At 43.7% G+C, this 20,187-nt stretch overlaps 1 protein-coding gene across 7 annotated transcripts in view; it reads left to right on the forward strand.

Annotated features, from left to right (window-relative positions):
- Positions 1 to 639: 639 nt before the first annotated feature.
- The window catches only part of Gapvd1 (GTPase activating protein and VPS9 domains 1), a 72,229-nt gene continuing 52,681 nt past the window's right edge, over positions 640 to 20,187 (forward strand). For 4 of the 7 annotated variants that reach the window (XM_028886063.2, XM_028886065.2, XM_028886069.2 and 1 more), the window contains exon 1: positions 820 to 928. The gene's annotated coding sequence lies outside the window, so the exon portion shown is untranslated. Of the gene's footprint in view, positions 929 to 20,187 lie in introns of all 7 variants that reach the window. The other 3 variants (XM_028886066.1, XM_028886068.2, XM_028886067.2) reach the window with 2 other exon arrangements.

Below are 20,187 nucleotides of genomic sequence, written 5' to 3' on the forward strand. Positions count from 1 at the left end.
GGCTGTCAAGTGGGAACCAATCCTTGCTACAGGCAGCCTAACTACTAGCAAAGGGAGGAAAGAAAAGGGAAGCAGATTTCAGCTCAGCAGGAGGCAGAACTTTCTAACCTTCAGAGCTGTCCAACAGTGGAGCATGCTGCACTTCTTAGAGGTTGTGAGCTGCCTGATATTGGAACCTCCGGAAATAGAAGCGACACAGGGAGGCCATCTGGCTGAACTTGCGGCAAGGTTTCCCTGCCTGGGCGGGAGCTGCACCTAGGACCTGTAAGGTGTGTTCTGATTCCAAGGTTTCTGTGACTGTTCGCTTCTGCTAACTTGACAGGTCACGTGTCATTAAAAAAAAAAAACAACACAAAATTTAAACCTATTTAATGTAACTGTATGGTTTACAATAAAAATCGACAAACGAGAAGTGGGAAATTAGATTAAATACTAAAAATGAAGATACCGCCCAATTGACATAGCTTTTAACTGAAAAGGAGTGTGCGTGCGTGAGTGTGTGTGTGTGTGTGTGTGTGAGAGAGAGAGAGAGAGAGAGAGAGAGAGAGAGAGAGAGAGAGAGAGAGAGAGAGAGAGAGATATCATTGGATGATGTCCGGCAGGTGAGGAGTGTCATGTTTTTGCACACGTCTTCTCCAGCACCAGGTACACGGAGAGGTGAGAGCGGGGCTGGGCGGACAGGTCCCGAAGGCGGCTCTACCCGGAGCGGAAGGGCGGCCGCCGGCCGGACCACCGATCCCAGGGGGCCCCGCGGCGCCGCGCACGCGCACTGGCGAGGGGGCAGCGCCGCCGCAGGAGGCAGGGGAACCGACTGGCGATCTGTGGCGGCGGCTGGGCGGCGGTGGCAGTTCGCGGCGAGGGCGACGGCTCCGAGGCCGAGTGGCCGTCCGGCGGCGACCTGGGCGCCGTCCCCCGCATGACCTCATCGGTGAGTGCGCGTCCCCGCCCGGCCCGCGCCGCGTGCGCCGCTGCGGGCTCGGCAGCCCCGCCGTCCGGCCTAGCCCCGCAGCCCGCGCCTGACGGCCGCCCCGCCCCGATCCCCGGGTCCCCGGGCCTGCCCCGCGCCGGGCGACGCTCGGGTGGGAAGCCGCGCGGCCCGGCCCCGCGGGAAGGTGGCGGCGTGCGGGCCCCGGCGGCCGGCCTGAGGCGGCGGGGACCCAGGGCGCGTGGGGGATGGGGCGGGAGCGCGACGCGGCGGGAAGGGGCGCAGTGGCGCGGGTCGCCTCCGTGGGCGTCCGGGGCAGGTGGGCAGCCGAGACCCGGAAGCCAGGAGCGGACCGAATGGCTTCGGAGCGCCGCCGGTGACGCGCCGGACGCTCGGGGCTGGGGACACCGTGCACCCGCAAACGCGCACCGGGCTCGGCGTCTGTGCACTTGCTGCTGGTGGTCTGCAAGTGCCCGTTCTTTCCACCTCCCTTCCTTCAATGTCGCCTTTTATTGACCGGCAAAATTGTCACGGGTACTGGCTGGGCAGACCGCCGAAACGAGCGGGATTCAATGCATAATTCTACATACCGTGAGATACGGTGAGGTGTCAGATGAGAGGTAGATACAAGGAGGACTCTGTTTTTAACGTTAAAACTCAGTAAAATCAAGCTTAATAAAATAAAAATTCTGAGTATGAGCAAAAGGGATGAAGGCTTGGGTGTAGAATTTCCAACCCGGGGTTCTTCAGCGGATTGAATGTAGATAGAATAAAACTGGTCCTTTAGCGAGAATGAGGGTAAAATTACACCTTTATTTACAAACTAGTAATGGAAACTGACTGTTACCTTCAGTTATGAAAGCGGGCAACAAACCACACAATAGTACTAGCAATCCTTGTGAGTTTGCCACCAATAGAAATTACATATTTTTTGTGTCACGTTTACAGTTAGAGCTATCTCAAAATATATCTGTTTATCGATGAATTTCTTTGAATTTGTGAGTTTCTGTTATATCTTATGTAATATGCTATAGCTGTACTTGTCAATTTTTCATTTCATAATGCATCAGTATAATGTATTTTTTTGTACTCATATGAATTTTGTACTTAAAAGCAATCTGAGAAGGGGACCTTAAGCTTCACCAGACCATCAAAAGGGTAGATTCATGGCACAAAATGATGAAGAATTGCTGAAATAAAAATAAGCTTTGGGTCAGGTGGTGGTGGCACACACCTTTTGATCCCTGTACTCAGGAGGCAGAGGTAGTCAGTTCTCTGTGGAAGTCAGCCTAGTCTACAAATTGAGTTCCAGGACAGCTAGGGCTGTTACACAGAGAAACTCTGTCTTGAAAAACAAAAAACAAAAGAAAATTTTTGGAGAGGACTTGGTCTTTCAGTAAGAAAGCAGGGTGTGGTGGTGGGAAGCAGACAGGATGAGACTATATACATACAAAAGAATGTTATAATCAAGGACCTAATTGCCCTGTTGACCTAAAACTGAGTTTGTACACCCGGCTGGCTTCTAACTTGCTGTAGCTCTTCTGCCTCTCTCTGTCTCCCCAGTGCTGGTGATGTAGGTGTATGCCACCACTCCTGGCTTGTTTTTTTAAACATGAATCATGCCAGAGTAGTAGTTTTGAAAGATAGACCAGACTGTAGATGTTTCATCTAGGATACTTGGGAATCAGCAAAATACTGCTGAAGAAAGGGAAGTGAGTATTTGGCTTTTTGATTTTTGTGCTGAGGCATCCCTACACTTACAAGTGGTTGAAGCCCTTCAAGCTTGTGAAAGGAGATTTTAGTGTTTGCTGATATTCTTTTTCTTTTTCCTTCTTGTGTGTGTGTGTTGTGGGTATGTACATGTTCATGTGTTTATATGTGTGCATGTATATATATGTTCCTGTGTTTATATGTGGGTATGTACATGTTCATGTGTTTATGTGTATATGTGCATGTTTTTGGAAGCCAGAGTTTCATGTTAAATGTCTTCCTGTCTCTTCATCTAATTTTTTATTTTTTTGATTTTTCAAGACAGGGTTTCTCTTTGTAGCCTGGCTGTGTTAGAACTCATTCTACAGGCCAGGCTGGCCTTGAACTCAGATCCACCTGCCTCTGCCTGGGATTAAAGGTGTGCGCCACCACCACCTAGCACCTTCACCTTAGTTTTTGAGTCTAGATCTCTTACTGGCTTACTAGAAGCCCCAGGACCCTCTTGTCTCTGCTGCTCCAGTAGAGGAATTATAGGCACTGCTACTGTGCTGACTTCTTACGTAGGTGCTGGGATCTGAACTCAGAGCCTCAGGCTTGTGTGGGGAGTCCACTGCCGACTGAGCCGTCTCCCCAGCCCCCCTCCTCTTCTGAAAATAAATGGACTTTATTTATTGTTTGTTTGTACATTGCTGGGGATGGAACCTAGGGCTTTGCACGTGCTAGGCAAACGATCTACTGCTGAGCTTTGAAGCCAACACCCTTGTATGGTTTTCTTAAAATCATGAAGCTAGTGTGAGCTTTACATAGGAAGAGATCCTTATTTTCTCTCTGTGAGTGAGAAATAGCAAGCTCAACTATAATATGTCTTTGGTTGTTATTTTTTCATATAAGACAAAAAATAAACAGAGATTATGGAGAATCAGGAAGTTGGTAAGTCATTTTTTAAAAATTCTTTTGGGGCTGGAGAGATGGGTCAGTGGTTAAAAGCTCTGGCTGCTCCTCCAGAGGAACCGTGTTCAATTCCCTGCACCCACATGGCAGCTCACAACTATCTCTAACTTCAGTTCCAGGGGATTCAACACCCTCACACAGAGTATATACAAGCAAAATACCAGTGTACATTAAATATATAAATAAATCTTACAAGCCTTTTTTTTTTTTTGGTTGTTCGAGACGGGGTTTCTCTGTGTCACTTTGGTGCCTGTCCTGGATCTCGCTCTGTAGACCAGGCTGGCCTTGAACTCACAGAGATCCACCTGCTTCTGTCTCCTGAGTGCTGGGATTAAAGTCAAGTACCACTGCTACCCGGCCTTATAAATAAATCTTTAAAAAAAAATTATGTCATTCCTTTAAAAAGAAATTCTCTTTCAGGGGCTGGAGGGATGGCTCAGTGGTTAAGAGCACTGGCTGCTCTTCCAGAGGTCCTGAGTTCAATTCCCAGTACCCATATGGTGGCTCACAGCCATCTATAATGAAATCTGATGGCCTCTTCTGTCATGCAGGCATATATGCAAATAGGATACTCATATACATAAATAAATTTAAAAAAAATTCTCTTTCTATGGGCAGTGGTGGTACACACCTTTGATCCCAGCACTCAGGAAACGGAGGCAGGCAGATCTCTATGAGTTCAAGGCCAGTCTGACCTACAGATCCAGTTCCAGGACAGCCAGGGCTATGCAAAGAAACTTTGTCTTGAAAAACCAAAATAAATAAATAAATTAGTTAATTTAAAAAAATCTATCAAATTCTTCATTTTCTGGCACTCTGGTAGTACTGAGAGTGGACTCAGGCCACAGGCATTCTGGACAGGTGATCTATTACTGAGCTGTCTTTACACGCAGAAAAACTTTACACAGCTTTTCATTTTGAGACAGGGTTTCACAAAATTGCCCAGATTGGTCTGGAACTTGTTACATATAGGCAGGTCTCAAAGTGGCAAATCTATGTGCCTTCAATCCCAGTACTTAGGAGGCAGAAGCAGGTGAATCTCCGTGAGTTCGAGGCCAGCCTGGTCTACAGAGTGAGTTTCAGGACAGGCAGGGATACACAGAGAAACCCTGTCTGAGGGAAAAAAAAAAAGTGGTTTTTTTTTTTTAAGTTTCATTTATTGTGTGTTTTTTGCTCTGTTTGTTTGAAAAATGGTCTCATGTAGCTCAGGCTGGCCTGGAAATGACTCTGTAGCCAGGGCTGGCTTCAGATTCCTGGTCCTCCTGTCCTTCCCTCTTCAGTGCTGGTACCACCATGCCTGGTTCACAGCCTGGACTTTCTCTCCGTGTCTCCTGTGTCTACGTACCGAGGGTGCTGAGCCTCCCGCTCTCCAGTGACGACACAGTTCTTACAGCCTTACAAGGCAGTACGGGGAGGGTGAGAATATACTCCTTCTGTTGGTGCAGCTGGCTGTGAATTTTGTTCCTTTTAGATAGGATGAACTGCAGTTTACTTAGTCTGTTTTTAAAACTACCCTTATATTTTCAGAAAAGTTTAAGAGGTTTCTGAAGGTACCTCTTGGCAGAAAGGCATTTACTTTATTCTTTAATCTTTTCCATTTTTCTTTCTTTTTATTTATTTAATTTATTTATTTATTTACTTATTTATTATATATACACAGTGTCCTGTCTGCATGTATGCCTACAGGCCAGAAGAGGGCACCAGATTTCATTATAGATGGTTTTGGGAATTGAACTCAGGACCTCTGGAAGAGCAATCAGTGCTCTTAACCTCTGAGCCATCTCTCCAGACCCGCCATTCTTCTTTCTTTGAGACACAGTCTCATCATGTAGCCCAAGCTGGCCTCACACTTGAGATGCTGCCTCAGTCTCCCAGGTATTGGGACAGGTGCCATGATATCCATTTTTTTTTTTTAAATACTTTCAAGGGTGAATATTGGGGAGAATTGGTTACATGTTCTAGGAATCTCAAGGATAATCTCAAGGATTCATTCCCCGCCCCCCCCCAAGACAGGGTTTCTCTGTGTAGCCTTGGCTGTCCTGGAACTCACTCTATATAGACCAGGCTGGCCTCCAAATCACAGAGATCTGCCTACATCTGCCCCCCCCCAAGTGCTAGGATTAAAGGTGGGCACCACCACCATCCAGCTCCATTCTGTATCTTTTTTGAGTATGAAGATGAATCTGACCTCTGGTAAGTATTTCTACCTGAAAGAAAATCATATTACATAACTTAGAGCCCGGTGTGGTGGTGTACACTTGTGGTTTTTATTGGTTTTTCAAGACAGGGCTTCTCTGCATAGCCCTGGTGTCCTGGAACTGGATCTTTAGATCAGGCTGGCATAGAACTCAGAAGTCCACCTGCCTCTGCTTCTCAAATGTTGGGACTTAAGTTGTGTGTCACCATGTCCAGTTTGTGATATATATTTGTAATCTGAGTCATTCGATACTGGAGGCAAGGGGAACAAAAGTTCAAGGCTAGCCTTGGTGACTGAGTGAGTTTCAAAAAACAGATACAAAAAAATCCTATCCAAACAGCAGCAACAAAACACTGTGTTGTGTGCATGTGTGCTCAAGCAAGTCAAGCAAGCAAATAAGTCTAGGCCCCAGTTCTGCTTAAGCTTGTGTATGTGTTTATACAGCTTTTTAGTAAGCTATTTTCTTAAGACAAGGCTGTGCTCAGACTCGATAATGTCTGCTCATTATCTGTCTATCCAGGAAGGTGCTTGCTTGGTCTTGCTCCTGTATAATGCTGGTACACCCACACAGACTAGCATGTCGTCAAACATGCCCAGTTCTCCTCCTCTTCCTCCTTCTTCTTTTGCTTACTAATGTATATTTTGTTAATTTTTTTTATAATTCTTGAAGGATTAAGTAGACCAGAAAAGTGAAAATATTAAAAAGGGGCTGAGGGCTCGTAGCTTTTTCCTTTACTTTAGGATCAGAGCTAAATAGTGCCCTCCCAAGCAGTTATTTGGACTAAATACTTGCTTTTTTCTCTTTTTCTGTTTCCTTTCTGGTGCTTTAACTCAAATCCAGGGCCCTGTACATGTTAGGCAAGCAGTCTGCCATTGAGCTACATTCCCTTATGAGTGCTTACATGGTTTTAAAATTTTAGAAGTTTATGAGCTGGCTCACAGTTACTGCTCTTGCAGAGGTCCTGGGTTCAGTTCCCAGCACTCATGTGCCATCTCACAGCTGTCTGTAATTCAGTTTCAGGGGGTCTGGTCTTGTTTTTTTTTTCGAGACAAGGTTTCTCTGTGTAACAGCTCTAGCTGTCCTGGAACTCAGTTTTGTAGCCCAGGCTGGCCTGGAACTCACAGAGTTCCGCCTGCCTCTGCCTCCCTAGTGCTGGGATAAGAGGCGTGCGCCACCGTGCTCGGCTTGGTGCCTTCTTTACCTCCCTGGGTACCAGACACACGTGGTGCACATACATTCATCCAGGCAAGGAATTCATAATCAAATACATTTAAAAAAATTTAGAACTTAGACTAAACTCATCTATTCTTAACCCCCTCTGAACCATCTGAGAAAATATATATTGTGTGTAAAGGGTATAGTACCTTGGACAGAATTTCAGAATCCTTACAAATATGAATATTTGTATATGTGCAGACATACATGCAGGCAGAACACTATATGTAATAAATAAATTTTTTTTAAAAAAGAAAGATTTATTTAGCCGAGCAGTGGTGGCACATGCCTTTGATCCCAGCACTTGGGAGGCAGAGGCAGGTGGATCTCTGTGATTTTTGAGGGCAGCTTGGTCTACACTGTGAGTTCTAGGACAGCTAGGGCTACACAGTAAAATCCTGTCTTGAAAAACAAACAAACAAAAGATTTATTTATTCATGTATTTATGTATATGAGTGCTCTGTCTTCATGCACACCAGAAGAAGGAATCTGATCCCATTATATTTAGTTGTGAGCTACCATGTTGGTGCTGGGAATTGAACTTGGGTCCTCTGGAAGAGCAGCTAGTGCTCTTAACCTCTGAGCCATTTCTCCAGCCCTAATAAATCTTTCTTTCTTTCTTTTTTTTTTTTTTTTGTTTGTTTGTTTTGTTTTTTGAGACAGGGTTTCTCTATGTAGTTTTGGTACCTGTCCTGGATCTCACTAATGAGTCTTTTTAAAAAAAGACTATTGCTTTTTCTGGGGGATGAGGTGTCACTATGTAGTCCAGGCTAGTCTTGAACTGCCAGTGCTCCTGTGTTCGCCTTTCCAGTGCTGGGATTACAGGAAGGAGCCGTTCACACCTGACCAACAGAGATTTCTGAACCAGAAAAGCCTAAGAAAGAAACAAACCATTTTTGTTGATGGTGTTGGTGTTTGTTTGTTTTCTTTCTCTCTTTTTATTTTTTTAGACAGTATTTCATCTCAGAGGATACGAAGGCTTGAGGCTATCCTAGACTGCACAGTGAGAATCTGTCAGAAGGAAAACAACTTAGTTCATCTTTTCTTCCTTCTTTAGAACCCAAAGGATCCAACTTTTTAGTTCATTTTAATTAATTATTTAATTATTTAAAATTGGATACAAGATATCTTAGAGTTTTTTATTGCTGTAAAGAGACACCATGACCACGACAACTCTTACAAATAAGAACATTTAATCGAGGTGACTTGTGTACAGTTTCACAGGTTCAGTTCATTATCATCATGACAGGAAGCATGGCAGCATGCAGGCAGATAGGCTGGAGCGGAGAGTGCTCACTGTCACACTGAGGGAAGCTTGAGAAAGAGACCTCAAAGCCCGCTCCCACAGTGACACAGTTCTTCCAGTAAGGCCTCACCTCTTAATAGTACCACTCCCTTTGGGGGCCATTTTCTTTGAAATCACCACACAAGGTCTCGATATGTATAGCTCTGGCTGGCCTGGACTGTGCTCTGAACACCAGCTGAGCCTTGAATTCACTCACAGAGGTCCGCCTGCTTCTGTCTTCTGAGTGCTGGGATTAAAGGTGTGTGCCACCACCGCCATGCCTGGCAAGCAATCTAACTTTCACTCTCTATTAAAATAAAGTACGGGCTGGAGAGATGGCTCAGTGGTTAAGAGCACTGACTGCTCTTCCAGAGGTCCTGAGTTCAATTCCCAGTAACCATATGGTGGCTCACAACCATCTGTAATGAGATCTGGTGCCCTCTTCTGGCCTACAGGGACACATGCAGGCAGAGTACTGTATACATAATAAATAAATAAATCTTTAAAAAAAAATAAAGTACACATTAACTAGCCATTTAAGATTGTAATACTCCAACTTGGATTCCAACAGAAAATGACTTTAAGACTCTGAGTGTTTTTTATTTATCTATTTTGGTTTTTGAGACAGGGTTTCTCTGTGTAGCCGTGGCTGTCCTAGAACTTAATTTGTAGACCAGGCTGGCCTCAAACTCAGAGATCTACCTGCCTCTGCCTCTCTATGGCTAGGATTAAAAGTATTTTTTTAATTAAATTATTTTATATTTCATTTTGTGTATACAAGTGTTTTGCCTGCCTACTTGTCTGTATTTTCACCATATGTATGCCTGGAGCCGTTGGAGGCCAGGAGAGGGCATTGAATCCCCTGGAACCAGAGTTATGGACAGTTGTGAGCTGCTTTGTGGGTACTGGGAACTGAACCTGGATCCTTTGCAAGAGCAACAAGTGCTCTTAACTTTGGAGACCTCTCTCCAGCCCCTGAGTATTTGTCTCATCATTTTAAAACATGTTAGCAATGATAGTAAGAGCTTACACTTATCAAGGTCTTTTTCTTAGGCATTATACAAAGTATTGGAAATTATGAGTTGTATTCTATGAGGGCATTTTAATTTGTTTTAACGATTTTGTTGTTGTTGTTTTGTTTTTGGTTTTTGTTTTTTCCAGATAGCGTTTCTCTGTGTAGTTTTGGTGCCTGTCCTGGATCTCGCTCTGTAGACCAGGCTGGCCTCGAACTCACAGAGATCCTCCTGCCTCTGTGCCACCACTGCCTGGTCAGTTTATTTTATATGTATGAGTCGTTTGCCTGTGTGTATGTCTATGCACCACATAAGTGCCCGTTACTCTAGGAGATGAGAGGAGGGCATCTGATTCCCTGGGGCTGGAGTTACAGGCAGTTCTTAGGCACCGTGTGGGTGCTGGGAACTTATCCCAGGTCTTCTGCAAAAGCAGCAAGTGCTCTTAATCTGTGAGCCATTTCTCTAGATCCATTGAGGACATTTCAATGGCTGGTTTCTTTTGAAAAGCTATGTTAGGGCTGAGGCAGTGACTCAGTAGGAAAGCCTGGAACCAGTGTGAAAGTGGAAGGAGAGAACTCTGATCTATCTCCACATCTTTCCTGTGTTAACCCCCCAACCGCCCAACCCCATAATAACTGACATTTTGTTTTTGTTTTCTCCCAGACAGAGTTTCTCTGTGTAACAGCCCTGCCTGTCCTGGAACTCACTCTGTAGACCAGGTTGGCCTTGAACTCACAGACATCCACCTGCCTCCTCTTCCCTAGTTCTGGGATCAAAGGCGTGCGCCGCCGCCGCCGCCGCCGCCGCCGCCGCCGCCGCCGCCGCCGCCGCCGCCACCGCCGCCGCTGCCGCCACCACTCAGCGATAACTGTTTTTTAGGCCAGGAGGTTCCTTTTGGGTAGAAACACAGTCAATGATAGTAATGCCGATTGAAGTTTATAGTGAGTGCTTGTGACTATTATAATGCCAACATTCCAGCTTGGAGCTGTGCCTTAGTAGTCAGAGTGCTTGTGTAAGACCTGCAAAGCCCTGGTTAACCCAGCCTTTTATAAGCTGTCCCAGTGTTGTAGTGCACACTTGTAGAGACAGAAGTTCAAGGCCATCCTTCACTATGTAGTGAATTTGAAGCCACTCTGGGCTACACGAGACTGCCTTAAATGCAGTAACAAAGAAATGAAAAATGTGGTAAATGTGATAAACTGTACCTTGTAGGCTACCGCTTTTCTTTCTTTTTTGAAAAAAGATTTATATATTTTTATTTTATGTGTATGGGTGATTTGATTGCATGTTTGTCTGTGTAACAATACTGTGTCTGAGGAGGCCAGAAGAAGGTGTCATATTCTCTGGGGCTGGAGTTACAGACAGTAGTGAGCTTCCATTTGGATACTAGGAACTGAACCTGGGTCCTCTAGATGAACAGCCAGTGCTTGTAACCACTGAGCCATCTCTCCAGCTCCTTATTTTAAGTGAGTGTGTGTGTGTGTGTGTGTGTGTGTGTGTGTGTGTGTGTGTGTGTGCGCGCGTGCGTGTAGGCTGGCATCAGATCCTCCTGGGGTTGGAGTACACAGGCGGTTGTGAGCCACCTTACGTGAGTGCTCTTCCAAGAGAACAACAGGCATTATACTGGGATTAAAACATGTATCACCATGCCTGGCTTTTTGGTAATATTCTGGGTTAATTCCTAGCAATTTTTTCTAATTAAAAAATTATTTGTATTTTATGTGCATTGGTGTTTTTACCTGCATGTATGTTTGTGTGAGGGTGTCAGGTCTGCTGGAACTAGAGTCACAGACAGTTGTGAACAGCATGTGGATGCTAGGAATTGAATCTGGAAGAGCAGTCAGTGTTCTTAACCACTGATCCATCATCTGTTTATCACTTCCTCCTTAGAATTTGAGGGAATTGAGATTCTTTATTTAGTCCTGAAGTCCAACTAAAACTTACCTTGCCAGACCGTTGGAAGCTTTCCAAGAAAACTGGGCAATGTCTGCACTCTGATTTACATATGAGTACTTGTAGTACTTGCTCAAGAGTGAGGCAGGGATTTACTTACAGTTAATTAATTCATTCTTTGGCAGTTTCATCCGTGCTTTTACTACATTATGGTCACACTTATCCCTTCTCTCTCTCTTAGCCTCTTCTCTTCCATCCTCTTCCTTTTCCCAACAAGTCCCAGTTCTGTGAGTGGGGCAACTGTACGTGCTGTAAGTGGTAACTGTAAATTGAAGCACTCACAGTTGGGAGACAGTGAATGGGCTTAGTGGTTAGAGAGAGAGACAGAGACAGAGACAGAGACAGAGACAGAGACAGTGAATGGGCTTAGTGGTTAGAGAGAGAGACAGAGACAGAGACAGAGACAGTGAATGGGCTTAGTGGTTAGAGAGAGAGACAGAGACAGAGACAGTGAATGGGCTTAGTGGTTAGAGAGAGAGACAGAGACAGAGACAGAGACAGAGAGAGATTGATTTTGGTTGTGTGTGTTACTGTGGAAAACTGAATTCTAAAACTGGATATAACTGGATTCTAGTCTCAGCTTTATATGTTAACTAATTTGACCTTGGAAAATTAAATTGTTTTCACTTTCCTCTGCTATATAACTCTATGTTGTAATTAAGAATACTTCCATATCATCAGGTGTGGTGGCTCACACCTTTAATTCCAGAACTTGGAAGGCAGAGGCAGTGGACCTCTCTAGTTCGAGGCCAGCCTGGGCTACATAGTGAGTTCCAGGCCAGTATGGTCTACATAGTGACTTTCAAGACTCTGTCTCCAAAACAAAAGAATACTTAAAGATGTCTCTATGGGTAAAGGTGTTTGCCACCAATACTGAGGGCTTAAGTTTCATCCCAGGACCCACATGGTATAGGGAGAGCACAGACTCCTAGAGGCTATCCTCTGACTTCTGATTTGCACATGTGTTCCATGACACTCACTCACTCAAGTAAGTAAATGTATAACAAATTAAGGAGAAAGATTACTTACCTTCTGGAGTGGAAGTATTGGTAGAGCACATGCTTAGCATGCATTGGGCTGTAGGTCCAGCTTCCAGTGCCAAAACTAAAACAAAACAAGAAGTCATAGTATTTCATATTAAATTGGAGGCTTTAGGCACCAGCTGATGCAGAGTGCAAGCTTGAACTGTGGTAGTTACTACTCTTTGTAGTTCCTAAGCACCTGCGTACTTACTCCCACCAGTCAGCTGGAACTGCTCCACCACAACTGTTCTACTGCGTGTCTCTGTCACTCTCCAGGTAGACACATTGTCACGCTATAGCCCAGTCTGGTCTAACTCACTGTGTAGCCCAGGTTGGCCTTGAGTGGTAGAAACTCTTTATCTGTCAGCCTCCCAAGTGCTGGGAAGGATTACAACTATAAGCCATTGGCTACTGCCTTTTTCCCTCCTTATGTGTGTGGATGTTTTGCTGCATGTGTGTCTGAGCATCATGTGCATGTCTGGTGCCTTTATGAGATCAAAAAAGGGAGTTGGATTCCCTGGGACTGGAGTTACATGGTTATAACTTGTGGGTTCTAGGACTCAAAACAAGATCCTCTGCAAGAGTAACAAGTGCTCTCAAATGCTGGGCTGCCTTTCTAGCCCAGGCCACTACCTTTTATATATGTTCATTGCTGGGGACTGAACCCAGACAGGTGCACCCCTAGCCAAGACCTTGGTTACTTCAAATAGGGTCTTTATAGCCCAGGCTGGTTTCAAACTCAGAGGATTCATCTGCTTCAGCCTCCTGAATGCTGGGAATGCTGGCTTGTACCACCATCCTCTGAGTCAACCAATACTTCTGCTAGCTTAAGATAAGGTTTGCTGTTGGGTGAAAGTTAACATAAAAGCTGGCTTTTTCCAGCCTTGGGAGGCAGAAGCAGGCGGGTCTTTGAGTTTGGGCCAACTACAGCCTGGTCTCAGAGCGAGATCCAGGACAGCCAAGGCTGTTACACAGTGAAAACCCTGACTCAAAAAACCAAAAACCAAACAGACAAACAAGGAAAAAAAAAAAAAGGTGGCTTTTCAGGGCTGAATGTTTTGCTCAGTGGTAGAGTGCTTGTCATGTGAGAGGCCGTAGATTCAACCTCCTGCTCTGTAAAAAACTGGGAAACAAAAACCTAGTTCTTCTTAAACAGTTCTACCTGGGGAATATAGTCACCTCACTCCACACATGAAATTAGTGCAAAATCTTAGGAGTTCAGGAAATTTGTGTAATGAAATTTCTGTATTTTTTTTAATTGCAGCAAACGAAAAGAAAAACATAGTATAATGTTGTGTGTCACAGAATGTTGGCCTGTTCTAGACCATCATAGGATTAGTTGGTGCCTTTTCTAGGCAGTAGTTGACAGAGATTGGGACACATTACAGTGTTAATACTTTTTTCAAGTTTATGTGATTTCACTGAACTGAATGCTTGAGTTTAGGAGCTTATTATTTATGTAATTAAAAAGTCTTGTAGGTGGTGGCACACTTGGGAGGCAGAGGCAGAGGCACTTAGGATGTAGAGGCAGGTGGATCTCTGAGAGTTCAAGGCCAGCCTGGTGTATATAGTAAGTCTCAGAGTAGCCAGGTCGACACAGAGAAACCCTGTCTCAAAAAACAAACAACCGCTCCCCTAAAAAAAGAAAAGAAAAAGTAAAATAATATAGAGTTCTCATAGACCCTGTATCAAGTTTCTGCTTCCTACCATTTTACACTAGTCTACTATATTTAATACAAGTAGTGAACAGTATTGGTAGACTGTTATTAACTGAAGTTCATAGTTAATTCAGTTTTTCTCATTTTTTTTTACTTCTAACATACTGTGTCCTCATTCTCTTCTAGCTAACTCTATTACATTCAGTTATCAATGTATAATTTTTATTTGAAACATCTTTAATTTGGCAGTTTATTTGCAAGTAATGCTTTATTCTCAAATTTAAGGCCTCTCATCTGTGAGGCCTACCCTATTACTAATAATGCTCTTAGTGTGAAGATAGCTATCATTTGATCTCACTTTCAGTGCTTGGGGGCTAGAGAGGGACTCGGCTGATAGAGTACTTCGGAGCATGCTCAAGACCCCAGCACCACATGAATCCACCAGGCATGGTGGCCTGTGTCCTAGAACTGAGGAGGTGGATGCTGGAAGATCAGGCACTCAAGGCCATCCTCAGCTACACAGTGTTTTAGGCCAACCTGTCTCAAAAAAATGCAAAATAAAAAACCCACAAGCATGTAAAATAAATAAATTTAATAAAAAACAAACTAAAACACCACAAGCAAAAACAAAGTGTAGGTCCCATGTTAGCAGGTAGTCCGTTACGTCTCTTTAGTAATGACCTTGATTTTAGCCAGGTGTGGTGGCACTCACCTTTAACTCCAGCACTGGAGGAGGGTAGCAGGCAGATAGATGGATCTCTGTGAGCTCAAGATCAGCCTGGTTTACATAGCTACCTAATAAGACCACCTCAAAAGAAACAAACACATGATCTGGATCTTTCCTACTTTCTCAAAGGTTTACACAACTTTGCTGTGTTATGGGGATGGAGTCTATCTAAGTATAGTGGTGGAGTAATTAAAACTACACTGCTTTTCACTGAGAATAGTAACAACCTACTGCGTTTCCAATCTCCTATTTTTAATTAATTAATTAGTTAATTAATTAATTGTTTTTTTGAGACAGGGTTTCTCTGTGTAATTGCCCTGGCTGTCCTGGAACTCGCTCTGTGGGCCAGGTTGGCCTCGAACTCACAGAGATGCACCACCACCTTTGGCTTCCTGTCACTTAGGATTTACAGTCCTCTTACTGTTTTCTGTATGGGACAGATAAGTACATTGTTCTTTTTTATTTATTTATTTTTTTTAAGATTTATTTATTTATGTATAGTGTTCTATCTGCATGCACGACTGTACGCCAGAAGAGGGCACCAGATCTCATTATAGATGGTTGTGAGCCACCATGTGGTTGCTGGGAATTGAACTCAGGACCTCTGGAAGAACAGGCAGTGCTCTTAACCTCTGAGCCATCTCTCCAGCCCTAGGACATTGTTCTTAAATTTAGTGGCTAGTCACAGGTCACATGACAGTAGGTATCAGAGATCATCATGGTTTTTGTGTGTTTGTTTTTCAGACAGAGTCCTGGCTGGCCTTGAACTTACTTTGTAGTCCTGGCTGGCTTCAAACTCATAGAGATTAGCCTGCCCCTGTCTTCTGAGTGCAGGGCTTAAAGGTTATCTCACCATGATGGGTAAGAGGCCAGTCTTAAATTCCTCAGATTTACTCCAGTTTTAGTTTCCTCTCTGCTTTATTGACTAAAGTATCCTCTATATTAGATAATAAGTTGGATGTGGTTTCATGTTCTCTCTCTCTCTCTCTCAAACTTGTATTATTTTTGATCTTCCTACTTTCACCTCCCAAGTGCTGGGATTACAATTGTGTGTCACTATGTCCCGTTAGCTGTTGACACTTGTACTACATGTATTCTCCTTGGAACGTCTAATGTATTTTTGGCTCAAAAATTGTACCTTCTCAGGTTATGCTCCTGCTCCATACTCCTCTGTAGAGGAGATAAACTTGCTTATTAGAGGTTGGCAGCCTTTTTCTGTGGAGGCCAAATGGGCTGTAGCAGACTGGCTGCTGTTCCTCCTGCATTTCCACCATGAGAACAGTCACAGACAACATGATTAGATGGGCAGAGCTATGTATGATTCAGCAATCTTCACTAAGGGGCTGGAAATGACTCAATGTGCTGCTCTTGCACAAGATCTGAGTTTGATTCCCAGCACCATGTCGGGTGGTTAACAACCACTTGTGACTCCAGCTGCAGGAGATCCACTGCCTTCTTCTGGCCTCTGTGGGCACCTGCGCTCACATGCACACACTCAACACATACACATGCACACAGAGTTAGAAGTCAATCTTGAAGGGTTTTACAAGTCTGAGGCTGAGGAGGTGGCTCTAGGGGAAGCTTCTTGCCTTGCCAACCTGTCAGCCTGAGTCCGATCTTTGAAACCCCGTAGAGGTGAGAGGAAAGAACTGACTACAGATTTGTCACCCTTCTAGGGCGCTGTGGCATGTGCCATCCACCTGTATACAAGAATAGTAATAATAATTTGAGATATGTTTCCCTAATTGGCTGACCTGGGATACTCTATGTAGACCAGCTGGCCTTGAACTTACCTGCCTCTACCTCCTAAGTGCTAGGATTAAAGGTATGTGCCACCATGTGCAGCATGCCAGTCACAAATAAATTTTGAAAACCTTTATTAAATTAAATGGGTCATAAAATCAAGTCATAAATCTGACAGAGGGACTGGTGGGAGGCTAATAGGGGTAGGAAAGAGTGATTATTGTGTTGTATAAAATTGTTAAAGAACAAACTTAGTTATTTAAAACAAACCTCAAAAACAAAACCCCCAAACCAACCTTTAGGGATACAGACAGACAGCGGGCTACCCTGATTTGCAAGCCATAGGTGACCTGTCACTGCTGGACACCACTGTGGGGTGATGATGAAACAACCTGTGTCACCCTAGCTGCTCTAAGTAATGTTTTTACTGTGCGAGTCGAGAAGCTTAAATTAGCATCAGAATCTGATTTAATGTGAATGGGTAGCATATACTATGTGTGTGTATATATATACATATATTGTTCTTGTAGAAAAAGTGGCAAGTGGTATTGAATTTAAGTGGTCAGAGTCTAGTTTTTGACCCCTTCAAAAATGAAATTAGCTAATACAGAAAATGCATGCAAATTTTAGGAAAAATATATATTTGTGATGGTTTATCTTGGGTGAACCCTGACTATCATAACATTGTTAGGTATCATTATACTACTGTTATTTGAGACAGGGCCTTTTTGTAGCTCTGGCTGGCCTGACACTCACTAGTAGTCCAGGCTGGCTTAGAACTTGAACGTGCAGTGGTCCAGCTTGTGACTGTGGTGCTAGACTTGCAGGTGTACACCACCATGCCTAGATGGCACAGTTCTTTGATGTCGCTTGAGCCCTTTTCTTTCTTCTCCTTGCTTTTGTTTGTTTGTTCTTTGAGACAGGGTTTCTCTGTGTAGCCCTGGCTGTCCTAGAACCTACTCTGTAGACCATGCTGAGAGATCCACCTGCCTATGCCTCCCAAGTGCATGCGCCACTACCACCCAGCTGCTTGAGCTCTTTTTCAGAGGTGTATTAGAAACGTTTTTTGTTTTTTATGGTATCTGGAACTGGGAATATATGGGCCTATTGGATGCTCCATTTTGAAGGACTGTTTTTTTATTATTATTATTATTTAAAAGACATGAGGTAGATGGTAAAAGATGATGATAATACAGCCAAAGCAAGCCTAGTTAGTGGTTCCAAGTAAGTGACTATTGGTTCTTTAGCCCAGAGTTGAAGTTTATCACTCAGCAGTGTATATGATTGCAAAGGTTCATTGAGCCAGGCTGTGGGAATTAAAACATGTAGATAAAAAGATATGAAGACACAGGATAATAGAAAGGAGAAGGTCAATCTGACTAGAACAGGTAGCATACGGAAATAGTGTAAGGGCTCTGTTACAGAAAACGCTTGCTATGCAGACCTGATGTCCAAGTTCAGTCTCTGAACCTACAATGGGAAGAGAGAACCAGGTCCTGAGAGTTGTCCTCTTCCTTCCACACAGGCACCATGGCCTGTGCACACATTGTGGACACACATTTGTACAGACACGAGTAAGTAAACAAATAATATAGTAGTGTAAAATAGGTGTGGGTGGGTGGGCTGAGGTAAGACTGATTTTGAATTTTAAGTTAAGGGGCTTGGAAATATACTCTAAGAAATCAAGACCAATTAGCAAATGTGAACATCTTCAATATACAGTGTGTGTGTTGTGTCAGTGAGTGTGGTGGTTATTTTCACCTATACAGTAAGGCTACATTGAGGCAGCTGGACTGTGGAAACCCTGTCTCAAAGGGGTTGTGTGAGGGGAAGGAGGAATACAATCAGTATATTCAACAGATTGTCATTAACTGTAATTACTATGCTTAGAAAGCAGAGCTCGGGTTTGGGATTTAGCTCAGTGGTAGAGTGCTTGCCTAGCAAGCACAAGGCTCTGGGTTCAGTCCTCAGCTCTGGGAAAAAAAAAATAGAGCTCATATTTTTTTTTCTCCTAACTGTAATATTTCCTAGTTCCTCCTGTTCCTGCTACCTCAGACTCTGGAAGCTACCATTCTGCTTCTATGAGCTCATTCATGTGAGTCTGCACGTGAGTGAGTTCATGCAGTACTTGGTTTTCCTGGGCCTGCCTTATTCCTTTAACAGAGTGATCTTAGTTCCATCCATGTTCCACATGTAAGGATTTCCTCCCCTTTTCTTTTTATGGCCAAATAATATTCCATTTATACCTACTATATATACTATATATGCCAAATAATATTACACACACACACACACACACACACACACACACACACACACACACACACACACACACGAGCTATACTCCTTAGTCCCAATAATAGTTCTTAAAATTTTGTTTTACACAGTAAGCCATGGTCAGATTTTTTATGACATTCTGACCAGTTTATTATAGAAAGGAAAGCTTGTAATTCTGTTTAATTGTAAACAGTAAAATGTTTAATTGTAAAAAGTAAAATGCTTGGCAAGTTTGCCTGTGGCCTACGCTTATTAAAATGGTCTCTAAAGCTGGGCGGTCGTGGCACATGACTTTAATCTCAGAGACAGAGGCAAGCAGGTCTCTGTAAGTTTGAGGCCAGCCTGGACTACCGAGTGAGTTCCAGGACGGTCTGCACAGAGAAACTACACAGAGAAACTCTGTCTCAACAACACCCCCCCATCAAAAGTCTCTAAGATCATGTCTTTAGGGCTAACAAGAGGTTACCTCAGAGGGTAAAGCTGCCTGCTTCCAGGCCTGATGACTTGAGTTGGATACCTGGAACCCACATGAGAGAACTATCTCTCTAATTTTTTATATATTAATTTTGTTCACTTGTCTATTATTGGGGCACTTAGATTGATTCCAGATAGTGGCTGTTGTGAAATGCTGCAATAAAGAGGAAGGTGCAGCTGTGTTTTTCACATATGATTCCATTTCCTCTTGTTAGATAACCAGTAGTGGGACTGCTGGATCAGGAGGTCGTTCTCTTTTAAATTTTGGAGAATAATATTGTTGGTGTCCATAGTGGTAATACAAAATTAAATTTCCATCAACAGTGTGCAAAGACGTTATTTTCTTTACAGCCTTCCCAGTTTATGTGGTGTTTCAGTTTGAATTTAAACTAAGTAGATGTTGCTGGAAGTCAAATAATATTTAAACAAAACCTCCTTACCACTACTAGAAATCAAAGTAGACACGACTGACAAAATGTTTAGATTAGATGGTTGAATAGTGCTTCTCTGGAGTCAGACAGACCTGACTCCTACAGCACGGAGTTCAGCACTTTACTGAACTGTCAAATGAGGATGAGAGCACACCTGTCACTCCATTGTGAGGTTACAGTGAGGAAAAACTAGGACAGTTCTTGGCATTAAAAAGCCTAAATAGGCCGGGCGGTGGTGGTGCACGCCTTTAATCCCAGCACTCAGGAGGCAGAGGCAGGCAGATCTTTGTGAGTTCGAGGCCAGCCTGGGCTACCAAGTGAGTTCCAGGAATGGCGCAAAGCTACACAGAGAAACCCTGTCTTGAAAAAAAACAAAAAAACAAAAAAACAAAACCATACATACTAAGTAAGTAAATAAATGCATACATGCATGCATGCTGGGAGATGGTGGTGCACACCTTTAATCTCAGCACTCGGGGAGGCAGAGGCAGGCAGAGCTCTAGGAGATTGAAGCCAGCCTGGTGTACAGAGCGAGTTCCAGGACAGCCAGGGAAAAACCAAAGACAAACAAAACAAACCCTTCACTCATTCCTTAGTTGTCACTT

Source organism: Peromyscus leucopus, chromosome 4 (genome assembly GCF_004664715.2).
Source record: "Peromyscus leucopus breed LL Stock chromosome 4, UCI_PerLeu_2.1, whole genome shotgun sequence".
Taxonomy (NCBI): Eukaryota; Metazoa; Chordata; class Mammalia; order Rodentia; family Cricetidae; genus Peromyscus; species Peromyscus leucopus.